This window comes from Thalassophryne amazonica, chromosome 18 (assembly GCF_902500255.1).
Source record: "Thalassophryne amazonica chromosome 18, fThaAma1.1, whole genome shotgun sequence".
In the NCBI taxonomy this organism is placed as follows: domain Eukaryota; kingdom Metazoa; phylum Chordata; class Actinopteri; order Batrachoidiformes; family Batrachoididae; genus Thalassophryne; species Thalassophryne amazonica.
The window spans coordinates 24,104,654-24,115,076 of record NC_047120.1 but is presented as its reverse complement, the minus strand read 5'-3'; positions in this window follow the sequence as shown (position 1 = coordinate 24,115,076).

Sequence of the window (10,423 nt, the reverse complement as noted above, 5' to 3'; positions counted from 1 at the left end):
ACTCTGTGAATATAGCTTTATTTCCATTTACTTTAATAGCTGCCATGAGGTAACCTGTGCACACAGAGAATGATTATGCCCGTAAAAGACAGAGTTTCTACGTTTTTCTTGGAGAAACAGATGGGAAAATATACAAATGTAATTCAATTGCAAGAACAGATTCAGCACGGGGAGGTTTTGCTGCCTGTGAGGCCGTTGCTGCAGCGAACCTTTTATGTTCCATGTAAAGGTCAACATTTCCTTTAGTTTCTTTCACTCTGTGCATGTGTAAATGAAAGCTCAGGGCCATTTCTCTTTTTGAAATGGGAAATGCCATTTGTCAAAAACTAAACGCTATTTGTATCAACATAAAATATCCCTATGCTTTGAAAAAGCTGAGAGATAAAATGCAAAATGTAAAATGCAGTGAATTAATGAATAAACAAAATGTGCCCATTCCCACCAGTTTCATACAATAACTCAAAAACAATAAACACTATCATCATGCATGTCTCCAAATTAAAAGGGCACATAATGACGAAAACCAGAGTAATATTTGGGTAGCTTTGATGCACCAGATCAACACAAAAAGCAATTTTGTTTTGCTGATGTAACACATCTGTCACCTGCTGCATGTCTGAGTTTGTTGCAAGGATTAAACGTATCACCCCAGTGGACAAAAGTACATTGAAGTCTGATATTAAATCAACATACAAAATAGATTGAATTTGAAAAATGGCTCAACTTAAACATTCGCTGTGCATATTTAATATAATATTCAACTTACTATAATAAATGTTAAAATCAACAAGTAACATTTTAATGTTGTATCAATGTGATAACCTGACATTGTTACAGGATCGGATGATTGATGTTGTAGTGACATTGATATCAGGGTGACTGATGTCAAAATGCATTATAACCAAAAGCCAATGTTGATACAGTATTGTCAATAATACAATAATGTCAGTAACCTTTACAGTTACCATGTGACCAGCAATTAGTCTTCTAACTTGTCTTTTCTTCATTAAGAGACAGCATATTACATAACATTAGTAGAATCCCCACTATCACCACCATCACTTGTGAAGTGGCACATAGATTTTTTTATTTTATTTTATTCTTTAAAAAAACAACTCTCTTAAAGGATTGATGTATACATAAGGAACTACATTTTCAATTAGTATTATTTGTAAAATGCCCTAATATGAAGTTAGTTCAATAATGTTCTAATTCTTAATGCTATTATTATTATTTTTATTATTATTATTATTATTATTATAGATGTGGTTTCCAGTCTTAAAGATTGTTGTGTGCATCTGAAAATCAATTTAGTTTTATTGCTATTATTATTCTATGTCATTACTTCACTGCCCCTCTGGGGGGGTGAAGTATTGTTTTTAGTGGCTCTGTATATACGAGGTCTATTAGAAAACTATCCTACCTGTTTATTTTTTAAAAAACTATATGGATTTGAATGACGTGCGATTACACCAATCATGCTTGAACCCTCGTGCGCATGCGTGAGTTTTTTCACACCTGTCTGTGACGTCATTTCCCTGTGGGCAGGCCTTGAGTGAGATGTGGTCCCGCCCTCTCGGCTGAATTCCTTTGTTTCACACGCTGCTCGAGACGGCACACGTTGCTTTATCAAAATTTTTTCTGGACCTGTGAGGAATATCCGAGTGGACACTATTCGAGAAATTAAGCTGGTTTTCGGTGAAAGGTTTAACGGCTGATGAGAGGTTGTGGAGTTTCTTTCGCTTTAAGGACAGCTCACAAAGCGGATCAGCACGGTGCGGTCTGAGGTGGCGTCCGTCTGGCTGTTTTGAGCTGAAAACATACTAATTTAAGGCTCTGTTCACCCAGGACGTCGTGAGAGAACAGAGAAGATTCAGAAGAGGCCGGCATGAGGACTTTATGCGGACATTCCACTGTTTAAGGACATTTTGTAATGAAAGACGTGTGCGCAAATTCGCCGAGTCGTTTCTGTGATGACTCGGCGAATCTGTGTGCGCCGCGACAGGAAAAACACCTCCGTGTTGAAAACCATTTGTAAAATTCAGTCGGCTTTTGATGGCTTTCAACAAGTGAGTAACTGAGAAATTGTTTAACAGCTTGGGCATGTTCCAACTTGTCCGTTAAGGTTTCCAACAGAGGTGTTTTTCCTGTCGCGACCCCCCGCGGTCGGGTCCGCCCGACATGCGACTCTGCCCGCACGTTCTTTCATTACAAAATGTACGTTAACAATGGAATGTTCGAGTAAACTCCTCATACCGACTTCTTCTGAAAGTTCTCTGTTCTCTGATGACTTACTGGGTCAACAGAGCCTGAAATGTGGAAGTTTTCAACTTGAAACGGCGAGACGCTGCCGCCTCGAAGCGCAGATCGCCGTCAGGCGCCGTGGGCCGTCCTTACGGCAACACTACCAGACCAAAATCTCTCATCAGCCGTTAAAATTTTTACCAAAAACCAGCTGAATTTATCGAATGGTGTCCACTCAGTTGTGCCTTACAGTTTTGAAAAAATTTTGATCAAACAAAGCAGCAGTCTCTGAGCCATTCCTAAACAATGAAAAGATCGACGAGAGGGTGGGCGACTCCTCACTCAAAGACTGCCCACAGGGGAATGATGTAACCGACAGGCGTGAAAAAACTCTCGCATGCCCACGAGGGTTCAAGCATGTCTGATGTAATCACACGTGATTCAAATCCATATGGTTTTTGAAAAAAAATAATAAGGTCGGATACTTTTCTAATAGACCTCGTACGTGTGTGTGTGTTTCTGCACTTGACAATACCTGCAGTGGAATGTAACTGATGAACTGATCGACAGATCTTCACGACTGGGTCACTAGCCCAACTGATATTTTGATAATAAAATATACAGTGGGGTAAAAAAGTCTTTAGTCAGTCCCTGATTGTGCAAGTTCTCCTACTTAGAAAGATGAGAGAGGTACACTTCAACTATGAGAGACAAAATGAGAAAAAAAAAAATTCAGGAAATAACATTGTAGGAATTTTTTTTACAAATTTATTTGTAAATTATGGTGGAAAATAAGTATCTGGTCAATAACAAAAGTTCAACTCAACACTTTGTAACATAATCTTTGTTGGCAATGACAGAGGTCAAATGTTTCCTATAAGTCTTCACCAGGTTTGCACACACTGTAGCTGGTGTTTTGCCCCATTCCTCCATACAGATCTCCTCTAGAGCAGTGATGTTTTGGGGCTGTCACTAGGCAACATGGACTTTCAACTCCCTTAACAAATTTTCAGGGTTGAGGTCTGGAGACTGGCTCGGCCACTCCAGGACCTTGAAATGCCACTTCTTCGTTACCTGAGCAGTGTGTTTGGGATCATTGTCATGCTGGAAAACCCAGCAACGTTGCATCTTCAATGCTCTCACTGATGGAAGGAGGTTTTTGGCTTAAAATCTCATGATACATGGCCCCGTTCATTCTTCCCTTAACACGGATCAGTCGTCCTGTCTCCTTTGCAGAAAAACAGCCCCAAAGCATGGGGCTACATGCTTCACAGTAGATATGGTGTTCTTAGGATGCAACTCAGCATTCTTCTTCCTCCAAACACGACGAGTTGAGTTTTTACCAAAATGTTCTATTTTGGTTTCATCTGACCACATGATATTCTCCCAATCCTCTTCTGGATCATCCATATGCTCTCTGGCAAACCTCAGATGGGCCTGGACATGTACTGGCTTAAGCAGGGGGACACGCCTGGCACTGCAGGATTTGAGTCTCTCTCTGCATAGTGTGTAGCCTTTGTTACTTTGGTCCCAGCTCTCTGCAGGTCATTCATCAGGTCCCTCCATGTAGTTTTGGGATTTTTGCTCACCATTCTCATGATCATTTTGACCCCACGGGATGATATCTTGCGTGGAGCCCCAGATCGAGGGAGATTATCAATGGTCTTGTATGTCTTCCATTTTCTTACAATTGCTCCCACAGTTGATTTATTCACACCAACCTGCTTGACTATTGTAGATTCACTCTTCCCAGCCTGGTGCACATCTGCAATTTTCTTCCTGGTGTCCTTCGACAGCTCTTTGGTCTTGGCCATGGTTGAGTTTGGAGTCTGACTGTTTGAGGCTGTGGACAGGTGTCTTTTATACAGATAACGAGTTCCAATAGATGCCATTAATACAGGTAACAGGTGGAGGACAGAAGAGCTTCTTAAAGAAGAAGTTACAGGTATGTGAGAGCCAGAAATCTTTCTTGTTTGTGGGTGACCAAATACTTATTTTCCACCATGGTTTACAATTAAATTCTTTAAAAATCCTACAATGTGATTTCCTGGATTCTTTTTTTCTCATTTTGTCTCTCACAGTTGAAGTGTACCTATGTTGAAAATTACAGACCTCTTTCATCTTTCTAAGTAGGAGAACTTGCACAAACAGGGGCTGACTAAATACTTTTTACCCCACTGGACACATATATTTGAAAAGTGTTTCTATGTATTGCTATAATAAATTTTAATATTTTTTATTTCACAAATTATTTGATTCAAAATGGTTTTGACCATTTATGCACAGCCAACTTTTTTTTATACTTCATTTAACTAATACAAATTAATCTGTGAGAGGTAGGAGACTTGGGAAAACACATCAGATAAAAAAAAAAAAAAAACAGTCATTGAACATTGCTGTTTGTGTTGTGACATTCTACAGAATGAGGAAAATATAATTAAAGTTATTTTCATGCTGTACAGATTAGATACCAAGTAAATACAGGCCCATTATTGCTGATATCAGTATTGATACTGATACCGATACTTTTTCATATTTAAGCTTCATAGATCCAAAAGACCTAGGATAGAATTTTGCCAAACGTATGTGACAACAAAATACTTTATTATCACAATCAACATTTTTGTTTAAAAAATATCACTCAACACAACTTAAAACAAAATCTCCTGAGGTAGAGGGCTGACAAACCACAATACAAGGGTGCGCTGCTCTGTGTTGTGTGACACAGTGCAGCGCTGCTCTTACAGACAGAGTAGACTTTGATGAACCTGCGTGCGCACCAGTCAGTGCGTGCGGGAGAGAAAAAAAGCTTGAGTATCGATCGTTTTACAGGAGGGTCATTCAATATCAATACCAGCGTTGGTATCGATATTATCGATATTAGGATTGATCCGCTCACCTCTAGTACAGATGAGTCATTGGATGTTGCTGTGCGTTATGACATGTTTTATAGTTTTAAATATAGTAGTTACAAGATGGTGGCATTATTCAGAAAACACAAAGAACAGTTGAATAGTTGGTAAGAATATTATGAAAGAATAACTCATTTATTGTTATATTCCACTGGTTGCTAAGTCTGCTATACCCACCTTGCTGTAGATTGTTATTTTCCAGTCACTTAAATCAGTAACACACACATAGCCTACATTAGCTTGGCTCTGTAGCTAGTTTCCCTGTTCATTGCAACTGTACAGGTGGTGATGTTGTACAGAACTCATCTGTTTAAAGAACTTTAAGCCACAATGTTATGAGTGTCACATTGAGTGGTAGCTAACGTGTACTGGAGCTAGCTCCTAGCAATGGCTGCTAGCTGCTGTAGACTCAACTGTGTTTGTCATTTCTGAGCATTTTATTGCAAATATCTGAGAAAATATGGGTTAATTATTGTCTGTGAAATTTAAATTTTATTTGTATGTTAGCGGTGTTGACACTAATTCTCAAGGTCGGTCATCCAGGAATTTAATGTCGAGGGGCGGGTTTTCTCAGTGAAAACATCACCGAGCTCAATACAAATACATGTAATTTGGTCAATTTTCAAAGGTGTCAGACTTGTCAATAAAGTCAGTTTAATGTACAACGGTTCATTTTAGGTCAGCTTGGTGTATAAATCTCACCGTTCCAGGCAATGATAGCGGTCAGCTGGCTGTTAGCAAGTTAGGGACAATAAAAAAATCATCTGATTTCAATAAAACAGCATACAGACCAAGCGTGTTTTCACCAAGTGGACAGTCACAGAAGCACGAATTCTCGACTTCGGATTGGCCACTTTGCCGAAGTGACGTAGCGCAGACCTTGAGAATTGCCAAGTATCGATAGATATGGTGTCGTTAGGTACATTGAACATGCCATGGTTACTGGTCATTGTTATTAATACCCACACCCAAGCCACCAGTTATGAAAACCACCAGCCAGTTTGCAAAAATACACGTTAATCAAACAGCAAAATCAAGTTGCATAGCCTGTTAACCTTAGCTAGCTTGGTGACTTTGAGATTTATGGGCATGTTTGGACTTCATTTGTCCCGCCCAGGTCATGCTGGTGTTGCCAATGCTCCACCCCTTTACCCATTTATGGGTTGGCTAGTAGTTTGGCGGAGTCAGGCAATATCAAGATGGAAACATCTAGAACTGCCAAATTTGAGCTCAAAACTTGCTATTCGGAGAAACTATTGAGTGTTTGACCAGTTTATATGGAGTCTCACCAAGATCACCAAGTGTCATCAGTTAACTCTTTTCCATATTCCTACCCAAACCAACCTGCTTACTGGCGGGGGATGCGTGGCACACCAGCATTCCTTTTTTAAAACCATCACTAAACAGTTGGCACCCTCTGTAACATTCCTCCTCAGCCCAAGTTACACAGATGATTTACGATAGAACGATATTATTTACTGTGAGTCATTTTTCTGTCAGTTCCACATCCGAGGCTAATCGAAATGCTGCATGCTCACTGATTTACTTAGTAAAAATTTCATCCCAAGGTTCATGTTGAGAAGATTGGAGTCAGCGAGAGTTACAGGACTCATGCATTATGTAGAAGACGCTGGCACGACCTTCAGCCACCTCCGTCTTCTCGATATATCACGTGGGCTGCGACCGGCCCGAGGCCACAAGGAGCATTTGATATATTTAACCGCCACTGCCATTAAATTACTCACTTTCCTTATGAGCTGGAGCTATTTTATGCAGCTTCCAACAAAAGGCCAATATAAATTTGATGCAACGTGGCTGAAAGCTTTGCACAAGCCTTTAGCCCAAGTGATGCTTTCGCAATAACGGACCGTTCATAAGGCAAAAGTAAATTAAATCAACAAATAAATCTCACGCATGAGCCGTCTGATTTTTTTACTGCTCATGTTATGGCTTCGCCATATGTCGGGCATATGTGGGAACTCAGATCTGCTCCTGGTGCTCGAACCAGAAAGCATCACGAATTGATAGGAAATAAAGTACTGTTGTAGAGCGAGGTCCATTATAATATAATTGGCTTTGGAATTATTTATGGCATTAATTGCCACATTATCGACTGGCTGTCAGCTCCTTAAGCTTGTAGTCCATTCTTCTTCACAAAGAGCGCTAGCTCAGCCGAAGGTGGACTGACAAGCTAATTATACCATCTTCACTCTCATTGATGAATGTCACTAATGTGACTCTGGCCCCTGAAATAAGACTCCTTAGTCACCACAATTGCAAAAAGCCTTCCACTGCAGCCAGTATCTTTAGATAAGGATGCTTTATGCCGCTTCATTTCTTCATGAATCAAGGTAAAATTAGAGTACAACTGTCCTTTTTGACCATTACAAACAGTGTCAAAGTTATTCAAAGCTGTACTCTTAATATTTATAACCTTTTATACTACCAGTTGCAAGACATCCAACCCAACGCAGCTATATAAAAGGATACTGCGTTTAACTGGGGAGTAACATACAATGGGCAGGTGTCCCTCCCAGGATAATTCATGGACCCTCATCCTTTCCATGCTACAGGATGAATACTGACCCCATGGACTTCAGGATCTGGATAAGACTTACACCCCATTCTCACTTTCGTGGATATGCATCAACGAAGGTAAGGTTATGATTTTAAACCTTGTCCTGGGGTGTTGGTGATGAACTGAACATTCCTTTATTAAGCTGTAGTCTTGTTTTAAATGTGGCTTGTTGTGTGGGCTGCTGAAGAGGAGGTACTGCTGGCCCACCACCACCAGAGGGCGCCCTGCTTGGAGTGCGGGCTCCAAGCACGAGAGGGCGCCAGACCCAGAAGAAGTGACAGCTGTCACTCATCCTCTGCACCAGCTGTCACTCGTTCATCATCACCACCATAAAAGCCGGACTGCAACTCCACCTCCCCGCCGAGAAATCGACTACCATTACCAAGGTAATTTCTCTGCTGAATTTAAACTGTGACTTACGTCTGATCTGTTTGCAGCCGTTGTCCTGTGGTGCCCTTTCAGCTGGGTTGGCGGTCAGTGAGAGAAGCGACGTCTTCGCCTCTCACTCCATCCAGATAAGTGGTTACAGGAGCTGCTAATGTGTTCCTAGTTTGGAGGTGGAGGTGCTCCCTCCTCACTGTGTTTTGGACTGAGAATTACTGAGTGTGCGGACTCACACTCACTCATCATATTTCTGCTCTCTGCCAGCAGTACCAGGGTCGACAGCCGAAGACAGAGGCCACCTGGGGACTCGGGACTTGGTGGCTCCGGTGTTCTTCAGACCGTTGGTGGTGGAAGCCGTGTGGGACGCGGCTTCTCTCTCGTCGGGGGTCTTCTATCTTCGAGCCTGCCCACACGTCACCTGGTGTTAAATTGACTGTGCAAATTACTGTACGTTTCGTTGTGTATTATCACAACATTAAATTGTTACCTTTTTGGCTTATTCATTGTCCGTTCATTTGCGCCCCCTGTTGTGGGTCCGTGCTACGACACCTTCCCAACAGGATTTCTCGGCCGTCGTCATGGATCCCGAGGGGTGTCAACCCGAGCTTGAACGGCCAATGGAAGAGCCAGGAGCGCAGGCATCAGCGGGAGGCGTGTTGAGTGAGCTGCAGCAGATCTTAACCGCCTTCACGGCTCGGTTAGATTTAGTGACCGAGCAGAATGTCCTCCTTAATCGGAGGGTGGAGGCTCTCACCGCCACGGTGGAAGCGCGCGATCAGGGCGCTGCTGCAGCCACTCCTCTGGCTGGTCCTGGGCCTGTATCAGACGTTCCACTGGTCGTTCAACGAACCCCCCCACCGTCCCCTGAAGCATACATAAGCCCTCCGGAACCGTACGGGGGTTGTGTCGAGACGTGCGCAGACTTCCTCATGCAGTGTTCGCTCGTCTTTTCACAGCGCCCTGTCATGTACGCATCAGACGCTAGCCGGGTGGCTTATGTTATTAATCTGCTTCGAGGAGAGGCACGCGCCTGGGCTACGGCGCTTTGGGAGCAGAATTCACGGCTCCTAACGTCTTATACTGGGTTTGTACGGGAGTTCAAACAAGTGTTTGATCATCCCAACAGAGGCGAGACCGCTTCGAACGTGCTGCTGTCGATGAGACAGGGGCGCCGTAGCGCAGCCGAGTATGCAGTCGACTTCCGCATCGCGGCAGCGAGGTCTGGCTGGAATAACGTTGCGCTCCGCGCCGCCTTTGTAAATGGACTGTCCCCGGTCCTTTAGGAGCACCTACTGGCTAAGGAGGAACCGCGGGATTTTGACGGGCTTGTCGATTTAGTTATACGCTTAGACAACTGTTTAAACGAGCATCGTCGGGAGCAGGCCGGGGGGCATGACGGGGGGCATGACGGGGCACGAGCCGTCCCTCCCCCTTCCGGTTCCGACAAGGTGACGTCATCCCCACGCTTCACTGCCAGAGAGCTCCGTGTGGCTACAGCTCCCCCTGCTGAGGAGGCTATGGACACGAGCAGGGCCAAAGTAAAAACAAATGTCAGACAAAGGAGGCTGGCCCGCGGGGAGTGTTTTGTCTGCGGCTCTTGCGAGCACATGCAGAAGGACTGCCCTAAACGGTCAAACTACAACGCCCGTCCTTAGAAACTGGGCTAAGGGTGGGCCATAACACACACGCGGGAAAACCCCGCAAATCTGCACGAATCCCAGTAACAATCCTTTGTGGGGATTTAACCCTTCACGCCCCAGCACTGATAGACACGGGGTCTGAAGGGAATCTGCTGGACAGCAGATGGGTAAAGGAAGTAGGGCTCCCTCTGTTGGCTCTGCCGGCACCATTGCAGGTGCGAGCACTAGATGGCACCATGCTTCCATTAATCACACATCAAACACAACCAGTGACTTTGGTTGTGTCTGGGAATCACAGGGAGGAGATAGTGTTCCATGTAACACCATCTACCTCCCGAGTGATTTTGGGCTTTCCATGGATGGTGAAGCACAATCCCCAGATAGATTGGCTGTCCGGGGTTGTGACGCAGTGGAGCGCAACCTCCCACCGGGAGTGTTTAGGATCCTCGGTTCCTCCCGGCACTACGGCTAATGAGGAGGTCAAAGGTCCCCCCAATCTATCGGCGGTGCCAAAGGAGTACCATGATCTTGCTGACGTTTTCAGCAAAGATCTGGCGCTCACTCTTCCCCCGCACCGACTGTATGATTGTGCCATCGATTTGGTCCCGGGCGCTGAGTACCCGTCCAGTAGGTTGTACAACCTCTCACGTCCGGAACGCGAATCA